The sequence below is a fragment of the Hemiscyllium ocellatum genome, unplaced genomic scaffold (assembly GCF_020745735.1).
Source record: "Hemiscyllium ocellatum isolate sHemOce1 unplaced genomic scaffold, sHemOce1.pat.X.cur. scaffold_1312_pat_ctg1, whole genome shotgun sequence".
Lineage (NCBI taxonomy): Eukaryota > Metazoa > Chordata > Chondrichthyes > Orectolobiformes > Hemiscylliidae > Hemiscyllium > Hemiscyllium ocellatum.
In genome coordinates, this window is record NW_026867736.1 from 99,041 (window position 1) to 117,097 (window position 18,057).

At 46.0% G+C, this 18,057-nt stretch overlaps 1 long non-coding RNA gene across 2 annotated transcripts; it reads right to left on the reverse strand.

The window, feature by feature from the left end:
- Positions 1-4,220: 4,220 nt before the first annotated feature.
- Positions 4,221-16,559, reverse strand: LOC132809642 (uncharacterized). 2 transcript variants are annotated; one of them, XR_009642486.1, is made up of 3 exons: positions 16,336-16,559; positions 8,721-9,450; positions 4,221-5,641 (listed from the first exon to the last, which is right to left on the reverse strand). It is a non-coding gene; the product is annotated as an uncharacterized LOC132809642 (long non-coding RNA). The 2 variants fall into 2 exon arrangements; XR_009642487.1 differs by having other exon boundaries at positions 8,721-9,124; positions 16,336-16,553.
- Between the last annotated feature and the right edge of the window lie 1,498 nt (positions 16,560-18,057).

Here is an 18,057-nt window from a genome sequence, read left to right on the forward strand (position 1 = left end):
GGTGGTGAAAGGCCTCAGGTGCTCTCACTGTAAGGGAGTGGAACACATAATATTACAGTGCTGATGGTTTAAGAGGGGCACAGGGAAAAAGTTGTTATCACTGCAGTAAGATGGCACACCGTGCTGGGCGTTAAAGAAGACACTTTGGGGAAAGATGCGGTAGAAGAGGCTAAGCCAGTGGCATTAGTGAAACTGGTAAAGGAAACCCCAAGTGCAGCCGAGGAGCTGCAGGACATTGCACAGCCTAGGCAAGGGCTGGGTATGGAGGCAGTGCCTGATCTCACTAAACAATTCAGCTCTATAGACAAAGTTTACTCAGAAAGAACAGGGGGAGAAGGATAAGAAATTATAATTTTGTGAGATAAGGGATCTGCTCAGTCTCTACTAGTTGGGAAGTGAGGCACCAGAAAAGCACAACAGACCAGGCAGCGTCCGAACAGCAGGACATTCGCATATCAGGCAGAAACCCATCGTCCGGAATGTGGTGGGGGACAAGGGGCTGGAAGATAAATACGAGAGTAGTAGCTGAGCTGGTGGGAGGGTCACTGGGAAGGCAACAAGAAGATGTAGGTAGGAGTGATAATCATATGTCGGAGGGGAAGGTGGAGTCGATAGGTGGAAAGGAAGATGGCATGTTAGGGCAGTTCAAGAGGGCGGTGCTAGGTTGAACGGTTGGATCTGGGAGAGGTTGGTGGAGGGGAGATTTGGAATTTGATGAAGTCAACGTTGATGCTGTACAGGTTGGGGGTTCCAGCTGTCCTACCACCCCCCTCTCCAACATATCACCATCACACCCCACCTGCATCTACCAATCGCCTTCCAAGCTCCCTTTCACCCAGCTCCACCCCCCACCCACCCATTTATTTTTCAACCTCCTTCCCCCTCCCTTACGCCCCACTTTCCTGCTGAAGGACGTATGCCTGAAACGTCACTGCTCCAGCCCCTTGGATGCTGCCGACATGCTGTGCTTTTCCAGCCACACACTTTTCAACTCTCATCTCCAGCATCTGCCGCCCTCACTTTCTCTCACCCTCTAATAGTACGAGATGAAAGTTTTTTGTCACTCTTTCTGACATGATAATCAAGAACGTGATAACTTGTGAAATGGGGACAGAAATTAAGCATTCCCTTGTGTAACATCAGGTTGGAGTGCCAAATCAAGATTGGGGAAGTAACAGTGACAGTGAGTAACAGAGTGTCTGTTCTAGGAATACAGTTTGTTCTTGGGAACGATTTAGCAGGAGGCACCCCTTGTGGTGGAGAAGCCAAAGGAAGATGAGGGAATTGGTGAGTTAAAAGAAAATTACCCAGGATTTTTTTCCAGACTGTGTAGTAACAAGATCCCACTGTCATAAGTTACAGCAGGAAGGAAAAACGAACGAAAAAGACAAATGAGTTGATGCTCAGTGAACTGACACCCTGTTTGATGTGACGGTGCAGGAAAAACCTGAACAGGCAGAGGTGTTCCGTCCTGAAAGGCTAATGGACGTACAACAGAGATATATACACACACACATACACATGCACACACAGAGATAATGAATCAGAATATATTGTTGAACGTTATTAACTTAAAGATAAAATCATAAAATTAAAATGGAGACCCCGATAGGTTACTTATTGAACAAGAATGATTAAGTTCCACGCTGGCCTGACAATATTTTAATGTGTATATGATAAACAAATTGTCGGAGATAGTTGTGGACAACGACAAATCTCTCGCATTTTTTGGAATATTTAAAGACCGGAATATGAGACTATTTCATTGGAGTCTTACCTTACCGACTTTAAACTTACAAAATGTACATACTGTGGCTCCTACAATGTGATAGCAGATGTGTTTTCATGGATTTAAAGGAAAAAGTGTAGATAAGATTTGACTTATTCCAGTGTTGTATTGGTGTGCAGAATTAATATGAATGATATAACTGAGATTAACACTTTGGTATTTCATAAAATTGGGATTAAGAATTAGAGGAAAACAAATGTAGCCATCTTTTCATTCTGCTAGTTCATTTTATTTTCTGAAACGGGGAGATGTTATGAAGACAAAAACATATATGGACACTTTAAGACAGATCGGGTTTTGCTGAATAGAAATTAAAGATTGAGATGCCAGCTGAAGGTCACACTGTTCCACATATCACCATTAGCTGAGAAATGGATTCCTGAGTTTTGGTTGCTGTTTTGACAGCCATTCAAATGTAACCAAAGAGTTTAAATAACGCTCAGGATACCAGATGCCAACAGAATGTGAATATTATTGTTTGGACACCTGGACAGCAATCAAATTATGAGAATTATTATATCATGGGGAGCATATAAACCCAGCATGTTGAACACTGGAGGGAGAGCTGCTGCCATCCAACAGTAGAGCAACTGCTGTAGAGCAGGAGTGCTAACTGACCATCTCAAACACTCTCTCTCAAAGACACATGTTCATGTCAAACCTACTTGCAACAAAAAAAATGACCCGGGGAGATGCAGCTGAAAGAGTGAAGACAGCGGGGAAGATAGAGACTGTATGGTCTTGAGATTGTAATGTTTAATATGTGGGTTGTTGGAACAGCATATTTTTACAGAGTTCGAGTCAGATAGTAAGTAGCTAAGAAAAGAGGGACTTGTATTTGTGAATAGTTGTTGTTTAGTGTTCACTATTAAGGTTAAGAAACTAACTTGTTAATTTCTGTTTAAAAGGCGGTCTGTGTCACTCATATTTTAACAGATTACGAGGTGAGGTGAGCTTTTCTGCGTGTTTGATTTTAATTAACAGAGTGGTTCGACTCCACCTTGTAAATGTCCATCCACGCTCACCCCATTTCCATGCAGTTGGCCCATATCCTTCCAGTCCTTTCCTACCCAAATATTTATCCAAACGCATTTGAAATGTTGTTAATTTACCCCCCTCAACTACATCTGCGAGTAGCTCATCCATGTACCAGCGTCTGTGGAAAGAAGTGGCCCCTCAGGTTCCCCTTTATTCCTTTCCTTCTAACGTTAAACTGATCCTCTCTCGTCCTCGATTCTCTACACCTTGGAAAAAGACTGAGAGCATTAACCCTATCTATACCCCTCGTGATTTTGTACAGCTCTATAACAACTCCCCCAGTCTCCTACACGCTAAAGAAAATGTCCTGTCTTGTCCAACCTTTCCCTATAACTCAGATCATTGGGTCCTGGCAACATCTTTGTAAACTTCTTCTGTACTCTTTCTAAGTTAATAACATCCTCCCTTAAACAAAGTGACAAAACCTGAACACAATACTCCAAGTGCGGCCTTACCAAAGTCCTGTATAACTGCAGCATAAATTCCCATCTTCTATACTCAATATCCTGCCTGATGAAGGCCAATGTGCCAAATGCCTCCTTCACTGCCCTGTCTACCTGTGACTCCACTCTCAGGGAACCGTGCACCTGAGCACCAAGGTCTCTCTGCCCCCTGCACCCCTTAAGGCCCTCCCATTCACCATGAAACTCCTATCTTGATTTGAATTTCCAAAATGCAAGACCTCACGCTTCTATATTAAATTCCATTTCTCGGCCCATTTCCCCAACTGATTAAGGTCCTGCTGCAATTTCTGATAATATTCCTCACTGATCATGCTCCCACTTACTTTAATGTCATCTGCAAACTTATTAATCATACCTTGTACATTCTCAACCAAATCATAGATACCAAACAGCTATGGACCCAGCCTCCAGTCTGACAAACATCTTTCCACTAAACCCACTTCTTCCTACCATCAAGCCAACTGTGTATCCAATTGGACAGTTCCCACGCATTCTACATGTTGTAACCTTCCTGAGCAGCCTGCCATTTGGAAACTTATCAAACCTCATCAAAGCACTCTAAGAAATTTGGGAAGCATGATCTATGCTGTCTATGCTGACTGCTCCGAATCAAACCCTGTGTAAGTAATGGGTGCAGTCAATGGTATGCTGTCCTTCATTGTAAGATGATTCGAGTACATAAGTGAAGCCATCTTTCAGCTGTTGTAGAACCTTGCTGAGAGAGCATTTGGAGCATTCTGTACAGATTTGATGTCCTTTGTAAGGAATGGTTCCCGTACCATAGACACGGATGATGGTAACATGAGGATAGAGTGAGGAAACTGAGTGTTTAACCTGCAGAGTGTGATAGACGAAAAAATGGTGATGCTGAAACATGAGGAGTGGCAGGGGTCTCTTATTTCCAAAACAGAAATTCCATACTTTACCCAGGAGTTATTGGTTTGATTTATTGTCACGTGTACCTCAGTACAGGGAAACACTTTATTTATGAGCAGTGGAGGCAGATCATAGTAAACATGGCCAGACAGATCATAGGGTGGAAATAGACTTGGACAGAGTAAGGCATAACGGTTACATTGAACAGGATGTGCACTAGACAAGATCAACATGAACAAGATCAGCATTATTTGAATTTAGAGAGTCCATCCATCAGTCTAACGTGACTTTCCTAATAGTTTATATGCCTTAATTAACTCTCCCCACGTTATTGTGTAGTCGGCGTGTGAACCCGAACTGAACGTCAGGTTGCTCACAATCCCCAACAGCAGCCACAATACCTTCCATCTGAAACAGGTAGCCATTCCCATCAGCATCCACCCTACATAGAGAACACCAGGCTGGCTTCCCGGAGATGGAAGGAGCCTTCTTGTAACTTCACACAAGACATATGTCTTCCCTCCTCACCGCGAGAAAACCACGTTAAAGTCCCACGTGTGTATCATGACAGACGGAGCTACGAGGAACAACGTGGAGCAGTCTGTGTGTGCAGCCTCTGCTCCACTTGGTCATCATGTTAGAGCATCAATTAGGAGACAGCGAGGACTGTTGATGCTGAAGATCAGAGTAGACAGTGGTTTGCTGGAAAAGCACAGCAGGAGAATCGACGTTTCGAGCATAAGCCGTTCATCAGGAATCAGCATCAATTACCTCATTCTGCCCCGTGTAAGTGCATTGAGGTGGGAATGGCCTCCTACTGTTCCTGTGTAAGTCACTCAAGGGACTGACTGGCTACTTCCTCGTCCGATTGGGTCAAAGGCCTGATTGTGTTACCCCTGGTTCCTGAATGACAGCTCGATGTGCTGACTAGTGTGATGATGCTGTAGCTTTAAGAAGTTATTTTGTTCTGGTTTATTTTAAGAGAGAGATTGAATGACCGTTACCAAGCTGGCTAGTTAGGACCACTTGAATAAACAACTAGTGATGCCTTGGGTTTATTTTAATGCAGATGGAATGGGTGTGGTCAGCTTTCACAGATTAGGATTTCTGGGTTTCGGTTTCTCAGTAACATCAGAAATTATTGGGGTCTCCACCGAGTTGAAAGTTTTAGTGAATGTCTCCTGGCAGCTCCTCTCTATGAATTTTCTCTTGGTGCTGTTTTTAAATCCTGAATTGGAGAAATATTTGTGTCATTCAGTGTCTGAATATTCCTTTTTTCCAAGGGCTGTGTTCATGTGATTTTCCAGTATTGGAACAGTTCATTAGTATTAGTTCCTAGATCTATTGTTCTGTTAACTTGTCCAATATAAATACATTATTCTAAATTCTTCTTTCTTTGGTTTTATTTCATCTATCGTATTTAAGCAAATGGGGTTATGCTTCACACCGAGTTGTTTGTCCAGTAACATTGCATCTGGAACAGACATTTTACATTTTCTTTAAAATAAGAAAACATTAGAGTCTAGGCTACCGCCTTCAAATATTGTCGAGGGGCTCTGGTGTGGCCCATCACACTAGAATCCTTCCCTTCTTGAGTAATATGTTGGAGGCACTGAATGGGCTGTCCCTGTTCTTCTCTAATAGTGTCAATGGGTTGAATGACCTCCTCATATTCCTGTGAAACCAGTGTAAGGTGCGGAATGAACTCTTAGTTTACTGTGGCAATGTGTAGTGTCAGACAGTCCTTTATATGAATGTTACAGACTCTTTAAAAGCACAAGCCTCAATGGAGTCCATGTCTTGCTGCACATGGACACAGTCCAGTTCAGGAGCTGACGGGGGCGTCAAATTATTCTGAACATTGTGGAATCCTAGGTGACCATCCCCACTTCTGATCTTATGGCGGGGAGAGTGAGGGTGGGGAGACATTGATGAAGCAGCTGAAGATGTTTGTGAAGAGGAAGCTACCCTGAGGATCTCCCACAGAGGTGACCCAGGACTGAGATGATGAACATCTTCCTTTGTGCCATGTTTGACTCCAAACACTGGAGAGTTTTCTCTGATTCCATTAAGTTCAGATTTGTTCAGCTCCTTGATGTCAACAGAAGCCTTGATATCAGGGTCAATCATTTTTACCTCACCCCTTGTGTCAACCTCTTTTGTTCATATCAATAGGCCATGGTATAGGAGCAGCAAGGGGTTTCTTCAAACAGGTGGCATTGAATGTCAGGGTTTCTCTTCTCAACAGTGTTCGCGGAGCCAGATGACTGAAAGTATTTGAAGAGGAGGTAGATGGATATTGACCTGTCAGAGAGTTGAGGGCGATGAGGAATTGGGTATGAAAGAGGATTTCAGACCGAGAGCAGATCCGTCATGATCTTAGTGAAGGGCAAGGCAGGCTTGGGGAGTGAACGACCTGCCCCAGTGTCTGATGTTCTCACGTTCTGTTATTGGAAAGTTAGTGGGTGATATTTTCATGAATGTTCTGTTATTGAATGTTGCCGTCAGGGAGACAAGAGGATTTTGTGAGCCATCGCTGGGTGAGGTATGGGGGCTGTATTCATAGTGAATTTGGGTCTACAATATGACCAAGAAATAGAGCACAAGTTTCAGAGAGAGGAAGCTCTGTACAGAGAGATGAGGGGCCTCTTTCATACCCAGCTTGGGTTTTATAAGTACACTTCTCAAATCACCTCAAACCGTGTGGGACACCCTTAAAGGGCCGAATGATCTCCTCGGTTTCTGTGCACCAGGTTATAGAAGTAAGTAGCCTCTAAATGCTCCTGCCGAACAGGTTTAATGGGCTGAATGGAACACAGGAACATGGGATTGAGGGACAGGAGTGAGTCATTAGATACGTTGAACCTTCTCCACCAGGCACTAAGATTGTGGCTGATCAGGTTGTGGTCTCAGCCCCACTTTCCTGTCTGCGTCCCATTATCCATGACTCAGTTCTCTGTCAAATATTTCACTAACATAACTGTCAATCAATGTGAACATAGAGGCATAATAAACTTCCAGTGAAAAGGATTCTGATTTGGACATTACTTTCAGAATTTTTTGTCATCCCTCTTATAGAATCAGTGTCATGCAGAACAGAAACAGACCTGTTAGTCTAATCTGTTCACAACGAGCTGATATCACATCTGATCCAGTCCCATTTACCAGCGTTTGGCCAATATCCCTCCTCTTTCAGATACTTTTTAAATGTGCGATTGTAACTGCCTTCACCACTTCCTCTGACAGCACTTTCGGTACACACACCACTCTCTGTGTGAAACATTTATCTTCAGGTCCCTTCTAAGTCATTTGTCCTCACCTCTTCAAACTATGCACTCCTGTTCTGGAGTCCCCTACCCTGGGGAGCAGAACATATCTGTTCAGAATATCTATGTCCCTGATGATTATATAAACCTCTATAATGTTACCCTTCAAGCTCTGACACTCCAGGTGGAAACACCTCAAACTAATCATCCTCTCCCTAAAGCGCAAACCTCCAGTCCTGGGACATCTGTGTAAATCTTTTCTGCAGAAAACCGAGTTGTACGCAGTATTCTTAAAGTGGCCTCACCAACATCCTGAACAGATGCAACATGCCACCACAACCCCTATACTCAATGCTCTGACTGATTAAGGCAAATGTGTAAAATGTGTTCTGTACTGCACTGTCTGCATTCGACTCCACTTTCAAGGAACAAGGTACCTGCAGCCCTATGTCCATTTGTTTCAGAACACTCACCAGGCCCTTACCATTAAGTGTACAATTTCTGCTCACAAGCCTCAAGGCTGAAAAATACCCCTCTTCCTTCAAGCCAATTGTGACGAGCTTCTTCTGTATCCCATGTGACCGAACCTTACTAATCTGCCTACCAATCGGAATGTTATGAACACCTTGCTGAGGTCCATAATGACAATATCTACCAAACTGCCTTCATCAATCTTCTGTATCAACTCTTCACAAAACTCAACCAAATTAATGTCCCATGATTTCCCATGCAGAAAGCCACGTTGTCTACCCCGATCAGCCCTTACCTTCCCAAATGTATGTAAATGCTATCCCCAGAATCCCCTCCAACAACTCACCCACCACCGACATCAGGCTCACCGGTCTATAGTTCCCCGGCTTTTTGGGTCACTGTCTCCTTTTCTAGTCCCACTCCTCCACTGTTCACAAATGTTAAATGTAACCAGGTCGGTGATGTGGCCGATGATATTGGTCTCAGACTGGGTCAGGGTCAGTTTTAGGAACAAGTCAGGCTAGTTTCTATAATCTGCTCAAATAGCACGTTTATGATCCAGAGCAACGCTACTCCAACTATGATGGAATGCTGAATGGCAAACTGGATATTGCAAACAAAGACTCGATATTTCCCGTTCTAAAAACAAACACACACACACACACACACACACACACACACACACACACACACACACAGACTTTCTGCAATTTCACGTTAAAGAACCTTGTCCAAATATTTGTGTAACTAATGACAAAAGGAAAAATTGAGAGATTGTCCAAAATGTTATTCTGCTTCTGAAGATATTGTACTCACACAGCTGCTAGCAATGGGATTTTATCCTGGGACAGTTGGAATTGGGCTGAATTCCCTTTGCATTCGGCAGTCAGGAGGTTCCAGGTTAGCACAGTGGCTCAGGAGTTCGCAGTGTTCCATCACAGCATCAGGGGTATGAGTTCAATTCCAGCCTCGGGCGACTATCTGGGTGGAGTTTGCATCTTCTCCCCTTGTCTGCGTGAGCTTCTGATGGGCGCTCCCATTTCCTCCCACAGCCCAAAGCTGTATAATTCAAGTGGGTTGGTCAAATAGTCCACAGTGTTCAGCGATTTCTACTTTAGGTGCACTAGTCAGTGGTAACTGTAAGGGCATGGGAAGGTTACTCTTTGGAAGGTTGGTATGGACTTGTTGGGCCGAAGGGCTTGTTTCCACACTGCAGGATTCTATAAAAATAAGAATGGTAACAATGACAGTAGACTTTTGTTTTAGCTCGTACACGTTACTGTGATGGGGAATAATGAAGGAGAGAGAGTGCAATAGGCTGTTTCTTCTCTGGCAGATGACATTGTCTCCCTCTCTGAGTTGAATCACACAATAATGTCATTCTCTCCCAATACTGGACCATGTGAGGTCTCCTTGTACATTGTCCAAACTATGTCTCCATCACATTCCCTGTTCCATGTCGGTGCATCATTGCTGCTGTCATACACAGAGCCATACCCTGAGCAGAAAATGGTCTCGGTCGATTTGAAGATATGTTTATATGTCCCTGCGTCATTAAAAAATAAAATGTTTAATGTATTCAGAATACATAGAACATGGAACATAGAACAGTCCAGCACAGAACAGGCCCTTCAGCCCACCATGTTGTGCCGACCATTGATCCTCATGTATGCACCCTCACATTTCTGTGACCATATGCATATCCAGCATATAAATGTCCCCAATGACCTCGCTTCCACAACTGCTGCTGGCAACGCATTCCATGCTCTCACAACTCTCTGTGTAAAGAACCTGCCTCTGACATCCCCTCTATACTTTCCTCCAACCAGCTTAAAACTATGACCCCTCGTGTTAGCCATTTCTGCCCTGGGAAATAGTCTATGGCTATCAACTCTATCTATGTCTCTCATAATCTTGAATACCTCAATTAGGTCCCCTCTCCTCCTCTTTTCCTCCAATGAAAAAAGTCCGAGCTCAGTCAACCTCTCCTCATAAGATAAGCCCTCCAGTCCAGGCAGCATCCTGGTAAACCTCCTCTGAACCCTCTCCAAAGCATCCACATCTTTCCTATAATAGGGTGACCAGAACTGGACACAGTATTCCAAATGCGTTCAAACCAAAGTTTTATAGAGCTGCAACAAGATCTCACGAGTCTTAAACTGAATCTCCCTGTTAATGAAAGACAAAAAACCATATGCTTTCTTAACAAAACTGTCCACTTGGGTGGCCATTTTAAGAGATCTATGTACCTGCACACCAAGATCTCTCTGTTCCTTCACACTGTCAAGAATCCTATCCTTAATCCTGTACTCAGCTTTCGAATTCAACCTTCCAAAATGCATCACATCGCATTTATCCAGGTTGAACTCCATCTGCCACCTCTCAGCCCATCTCTGCATCCTGTCAATGTCCCGCTGCAGCCTACAACAGCCCTCTATACTGTCAACGACATCTCCAACCGTCATGTCATTGCAAACTTGCTCACTGATTCTTCAATCCGCTCATCCAAGTCATTTTTAAAAAATTACCAAGAGTAGAGGCCCAAGGTCAGAGCCCCGAGGAACACCACTCACCACAGACTTCCGGGCAGAATATTTTCCTTCCACTACCACTCACTGTCTTCTGTTGGCCAGCCAATTCTGTATCCAGCCAGCTAACACAGATACCTGTGTTAAAATGAATTCTTTGTTTTAACAAATACAGAAATTGCTGGAAAAACTCACCAGGTCTGTCAGCATCCAGATGCCTTTTACATGATGTAGTTGTACCAGCCTCCACCACTTCCTCTGGCAGCTCATTCCATACGCACACCACCCTCTGTGTGAAAAGGTGCCCCTTAGGCCTCTTCAAAACCTTTCCCCTCTCACTTTCCACCAATATCCTCTAGTTTTGGACGCCCCTAACCTGGGGAAAAGCCTTGACTACAAACCCTATCCATGACCATTCTGATTTTATAAACCTTTCCTGCTGCGAAATGTGACTCCAATCAACACGAATGGCTGTACTTTCAATAATCCTGGGCCGAAATGCTGAAATTCAACACTGACACCTGTTCTTTCTCCATCAAGTCACAATTCTAAAACCAGTTTCATCAGTTTGTTCAGATATATTAGGAGACACTTCTGTGGGATTTACACCTAGACCTTTGTGCCCGGAGGTAGGGACACGAGCACCACTCGGCAATACCCATAAAGCTGTAACATTATTCACTGTGTTTGTTCATCAGCCTGTTATGACATGCTGAGACATACCTCTGCAGCAGGCAGGACATGAATCCACACCTTCTGGTCCAGAGCTAGGAACACTACCTAACAATTTCAGGAATTGGAATCAAACCCAGTGCCTTGGCTCAGAGACAGGGACACTACCCACAACACTACTGTACCCAGATTTTGGGTCACATTTTAAGGGGCAGCGTTCAGCTCGGTGTGGATTTATTATAATCAGGTTACCATTACTGAACTACACAAAACATTTTGTGTTGTTAAACTAGTGCAAGATCGAAATTAACTATGACCATCTTTAATCGCTATTATCTGTAGTCTGCAATATTAGGGAAAGAATTCCTGCAGACACACTCTGCCCAATGAAGGCTCTCAAATAGATATTTATTACTGAACACCAGGCACGGAGAAAGACCATAATTTCTGGTCCCAAAACACCGACCAGTATAACCTAAATCTCACGTATGTCTACCCTCTGCCTAAAACCATGAAATGATACCAGGCCGCTGATTACTGTCCAGCCTCTCCTCCCCACTGACTGTGTCTGCAATCCGTCCCTCCTCCCTCTAACCACACAAGGCAAACCAAGCTCAGGGTCTTTGTGAAAATCAAGGCCGGACTATGCAGGCCTCCTGGAGAGGGGTGGGCATTTTAAAATTAAACGGGGAAGGTGAGGAGGTGGTAATATCACTCACTGGCCGAGGCGTGGCAGATGGATTTAAGTTTTGATGAATGAGAGGTATTGGATTTGGTAAATCCAACAAGAGTAGGACTTATACAATTAAACGTAGGGCCTTTGGCAGTGTTGTAGAACAGAGACCTAGGCCATCAGGTATAATTCTTTAAAAGTTGCATCTCATATAGATAATGTGGTTAAGAAGGTGTTTAACACACTTGTCTTCAAAGGTCAGACCCTTGAGTATCGAATTTGGGACGTCATGTTGAGGTTGTACAGGACATTGGTGAGACCTCTTCTGGGATACTGTGTCCAGTCTGGACATCCTGCCCGCTCATTCCATAGGCACACCACCCTCTGGGTGAAAAAGCTGCCCTTAGGTCACTTTTAAATGTTTCCCCTCTTACAACTATGTCCTCTAGTTTTGGTCTCCACTACCCTTATAAAATACATTGACTATTCACTTTGATATTATTGACCTTGATATTATTAAGCTGGAGAGGGTTCAGAAGAGTTTAACCTGGATGTTGCTGGAAATGGAGGGATTGAGCTATAAGGAGAGGCTGAATAGGCTGGGACATTTTTCACTGGAGAGTATGAGATGGAGGGGTAACTTTGCAGAGGTTTATAAAATAGTGAGGGGTACAGATAAGCTGAAGGGCTGATGTCTTTTCCCTAGAGTTGGGGATTCAAAACTGAGGGATATTTTAACGTGCGAGGAAAACAGATTTACAAAAGTCAGGAAAGGTAATTATTTTAGACAGAAGCTCGCTTTTGTGTGGAATGAACTTCCAGAGCAAGTGGTGAAAGCAGGGACAGTTACAACGTTTAAAGGACATTTAGATCAGTACATGGATAAGACATCAGTTTGGATGGTGCTGTGAGCAGCTGCCCTCTCCCTCCCCCTCTCTGAATGAATCCCTGTTGGTTTTCACCCTCTGCCAATGCCTGTGCAGTGGCGTGGGGAGGCCAGCAGAGGGTGGCATTGCATCACTTTCAGCACCACAGAGACAGCCAGACCTGCCCCACACAGAGACACACAGATACACACACAGCAATTGTTAGGGCACGGCATAGATCTCATCTGGTAATTTAAACTAAACATAAATAAATGCTCAATTCGCCTCATAAACTGTTGAAATATGAGTGACAGAGAACTCCCAAATTCAACTGTTTAAATAAAAACAACAAGCTTTTAACACTGAAAGTGAACTGAAAGAGACCCTCTATCTCTTAACTGCTTATAACCCGACCCAGCTCTACAGTAATATACTGTTTCTGGGTCTGCCATCCTCTCATATCACAGGGACTTGTAAGCTCTCAGTTCTCAGAGCAGCATTCACTCTCTCTTAAAGGTACAGTACACACTTTCACCTTCATCCCATTATACTCTGGTGAATATAGATAAGTGGAACCTATCCGGATTTCTCTTGCTCTGTGGTTTGTCAATATTTCATCTACTCTGTCTTGTATGTGTTAGGACTTTTGTTATTCCATTGACAGTGTGTCATTATTCGATTCTGTCCTTGGGAATATATCAGTATTTCACTTGCTCACACTCCTGTGTGTGGGGCAGGATTTCAGTTGTTTCATGGGGACTGTGACACTATGACAATCTCAATGTTTGTAAATGGTACCAAAGCTGCAAGAATTGTAAAGTCTATGGAGGACAGTGTGGAACTCTAACAGGACAGTGACACGCTGGTAGACGGGATCAATGCAGAGCAGTGTGAGGCGATGCACTTTGGTATGAACGATAAAGAAAGACAGTTTAAAACAGTCTGTGCCATTATAAAGGGGCTGCAGGAACAGAGAGCGCTGGGTGTATATGAGCACAGATTGTTGAAGATGTCAGGACAAGGGGGAGAGCAGGAACTATCACAGATTAGTGTCAGTATCTGAGCTGTTTACAGGGGGAGGTGAGGGAGGGAGTCTCCGTGCTCCCTTCCTGGGAGGTGGTGGTGACGATGTGTTGTGAGCCCACCCTCCTGCCCCCCGAGACCGTGGGGATTCCATTTGTACCAGCTCGACACAGAAGGGAGATGGCATCAGGGCCACGGCTTCTAAGTTGTGCCGGGGGGAAACGGAGCTGCAGGGGGTTTAAAGGGAGAGTTGCCCTTCACTGAACATTGCTCCTTACTCGGTCGGTGGGACGTGGATGTTTCAGAATCCCCACATGAGGCTTCCAGGGTCGTGCCAGGGCCCTCCCCACATGGCGGGGGGAGGGGGTGAGGGAATGGATATCGAGCACTCCACCACCCGGCTTGGCCCTTTCGGTCCGACTGCAAGCTGTTTCTCCTGGAATGGGAGAAAGGGAGGGTGGGAGTGGGTGGCCCTGCTGTGAGTGCCGGTGTACGTGGGGGACATGGGGAGGGGTTCGGATGGAGTCAGTCCACAGGGTTGTATCCATGAAGTGTTATTAGTGTGAGGGGTAAAGTGGAGGGAGGGAGTGAGAGAGAGGGAGAGAGAGAGCGGAAGAGGGGGGGGGGAGAGAGAGAGAGAGGGTGGTGGGGTGTGGGGGTGGGGGGGGGGGGAAGGTGCCATAACAGATATACAGTGAGCAGAGAGAATACAGTGACCCTTATCCTGACAGAGCGGGGAAGGTTATTGATGCTTGTCCTGTATTGCTGGACATTTCTGCAGACCGCAGATACTGCACTGAGCTGGGTGGGGAGCTCAGACCATGCTCAGTGGGTCTGGTGGTGTGGCTCCCTCTGGGAAGAGAATGGTCACCCTCTGTACTAGCCCATCCACCAGGACCGCCGTGGCACCAGTGCCAGGGGTCACAGAATACCCAGGGGCACGCATGATGGGTGGGAGAATCGGGCTGGTATTGAATGAGAGGGACACCATGGGTAGTTAATGAGGTGAGTTCAACACGATAGCACCAAGAAATTAGCACAGCCTCGTGTGGATGATCCTTCTATTCCTGGGGCCGCACGGTGGCACAGTGGTTAGCACTGCTGCCTCACAGCGCCATAGACCCGTGTTCAATTCATGCCTCAGGCGATTGACTGTGTGGAGTTTGCACATTCTCCCCATGGGTTTCCTCCGGGTGCTCCGGTTTCCTCCCACAGTCCAAAGATGTGCGGGTCAGGTGAATTGGCCATGCTAAATTGCCCGTAGTGTTAGGTAAGGGGTAAATGTAGGGGTATGGGTGGGTTGCACTTCGGCGTGTCAGTGTGGACTTGTTGGGCTGAAGGGCCTGTTTCCACACTGTAAGTAATCTAATCAATGCACTGGGGTGGGGGACACAGTCCTACATGCTGGGAGGGTAACTGCTCCTGGGTTACAGATCAATGCACTGGGGTGGGGTACACAGCCCTACATGCTGGGAGGGTAACTGCTCCTGGGTTACAGATCAATGCACTGGGGTGGGGTACACAGCCCTACATGCTGGGAGGGTAACTGCTCCTGGGTTACAGATCAATGCACTGGGGTGGGGTACACAGCCCTACATGCTGGGAGGGTAACTGCTCCTGGGTTACAGATGAATTCACGGGTGATCACTGCACAGGTCTCTGTGCTGGTCAGACTGTCTGGCTGAGGTTTATAGATAATACAATGATGTGGTCAGTGCAGCTCCCCGTGCTGGATGGATATGTAGCCTGTGCACAGTACATCATGTTGGGAGAATGGATAGAGGGGAAAGGTGATGGACAGGTCACGACATTCCCCGGAACGTTCTGTCCCCGACATTCTATAACTGACATTCCCCGGAACGTTCTGTCCCGACATTCTATAACTGACATTCCCCGGAACGTTCTGTCCCCGACATTCTATAACTGACATTCCCCGGAACGTTCTGTCCCCGACATTCTATAACTGACATTCCCCGGAACGTTCTGTCCCTGACATTCTATAACTGACATTCCCCGGAACGTTCTGTCCCTGACGTTGTTTGTTTGTGAACGGCCGGACGTCAGTGAATTGAACAAACGATAAGATCCCGAGGGAAGAGATCCCGTTCCAGGGAGAAGGAGACACTGTTCCGAAGGCCCCTCAGGCAGTTAAAGGGGTGAATACGTTTTCCCTGCGTTTACATTTCTCCACGACACAGGATCGACCACAATTTAGACCAAAATACAGAAATTCCCAAACTCCGTTTGTCTTCAGGAAACTGGGAGAGAATCCTTCAGGACAGCAATGTTCCCACCCTCCGTATTAGGAACTGGGAAGGAGTGACCTGTGTCTGCTCTCGAGTGATCGAGTGTGTGGGAATGTTCTAGAAACCATCTGTCCTTATGGATGTGTCTCTGTGTGTTTGGGGAGGGAGGGTTTCTTGTGGTTTATGTCACATTTTTGTCAGTAATTCCGACCTTCCCATTTGTTATTCCAGCTCCAATTATTTTAATAAATCCCTGAATACAGGGACACATTTGAAAATCTCACTGGGTCCCCGATCAAACGGGTCCCTTTGCCTCCAGGCTGATGGATAATGGGTTTGTTTTCCTTCCTCACAGTTAACGTAGTGACCATCTACGTCCTGCTTTATAAAGATTGTGGATTGTCTCCATGTGTCAGACGTTACCTGGGGGCCATGGCAGCGGCGGATCTCCTGGTCATTATCCTCGACCTGATCCTGAGACACATTCCCATTGTTTATCGGGAACAGTTTTATTTCCTGATGTACTCCGTCCCCGTGTGTAATATCCACGCCGTCCTGCTTTATGCAGCCACTGACTGCTCTGTCTGGTTCACCGTCACTTTCACCTTTGATCGGTTTGTGGCCATTTGTTGCCAGAAGCTGAAAAGTAAATATTGCAGTGAGAAAACGGCGGCTGTGGTTCTGGGAGCAGTGACTGTGCTGAGCTGTTTAAAGAACATTTCTGGTATTTTATGCTCACGGCTCGGTATTGGCTGGGGAACGCCCCCTGGTTTTGTGATGTAACAGACGCTGTTCTATTCTCCAGTGTCTGGGTCACAATCGAGTTCCTCCACCACATTCTAACCCCGGGTGTCCCATTTCTCCTGATTCTGCTGCTCAATGTTCTCACCGTCAGACACATTTTAGTGACCAGCAGAGCCCGCAGGAGACTCCGCGCTCACACCAATGGGGACGCTCAGTCTGACACTGAAATGAGAAACCGAAAAAAATCCATCATTTTACTGTTTGTGATCTCGGCCAATTTCATCCTGTTATGGTCAACGTTAATGCTGTATTCTATATGGTACCGGATGTATTGGATTGGGTATAAGTCTGTGTATCTCCATCCCTTTGTGCAGGAATTGGGCTTCATGCTGCAGCTCCTCAGTTGCTGCACAAACACCGCGATTTATGCCGTGACCCAGACTAAGTTCAGGCAGCAGCTGAAGAATGTGCTGAAATATCCCTTCACCCAAATCCATCCATCCATCAAATTCCCTCATTAATCACACCATCCGGGATTTTCTCATTTCAGTTCAGTGTTTCAGCGATGGAGCAGCCTGTCGCTATGGTAACAGACTGAGGGGAGCGCTGGTTTGTCCATCCTTATCCCACAGGGGGGTTACAGGGAAACATTTCAATGTTTCTCACAACTCAGGGGCCAGTGAGAAAAGGCACCATCCCACTGACTGTATCCATCACTTCCATTTGTAACCAATAAAAATGCTGATTACAGCGTGCCGAGCAGCAGAGGGACCGATGTTGTTGTGTGTCTTTGTGTTGGAGAAGCTGAGCTGGAGAGAGACAGACTCAGCCCCAAGTCCTGGTCCTCAGGGAAGGGGAGGGCACCGCGCCCTGAGCTCAGGAGCTGGGGTTAACTCCCTCTGTCCCCATCCCCATCCCCTTTCCAACCTGGCCTCCCCATTTCATCTCCCCCACTCTTACTCCACCTTTCTCCCTCTCTCTCCCTGCACACTCACTTTCTCACAACCTCCCCCTTTCACTCTCCCTCGTTCTCCCTCTCACACCAACCGCCCCAACCCCGGTTTCTCCACCTGCCTCCACTCTTCACTTTCCCCTCACCCTCACACTCTCTCTGTCCTGCCCGTCTCTGCCTCCTCCAGCAGTTCCATCTCTACCCCATCTCACCCCCACCCCCCCCCCCCACCAACAACCACACCCCACCTCCAGTCTCGGGGTCAGAGGGAGAGGGAAGGAGCAGGGAGAAAGAGTGTGTCTGAGAGAGAGGGAGGGAGGGACAGGAGGGAGAGAGATTCAGTCCGAGAGAAACGGAGGGACGTGGGCAGAGAGAGAGACACCGATTGAGGGCGGTTGAGAGTGAGAGAAAGTGGAGAGAGAGTGAAGGAGCAGGGAGAAGAGGGGGGA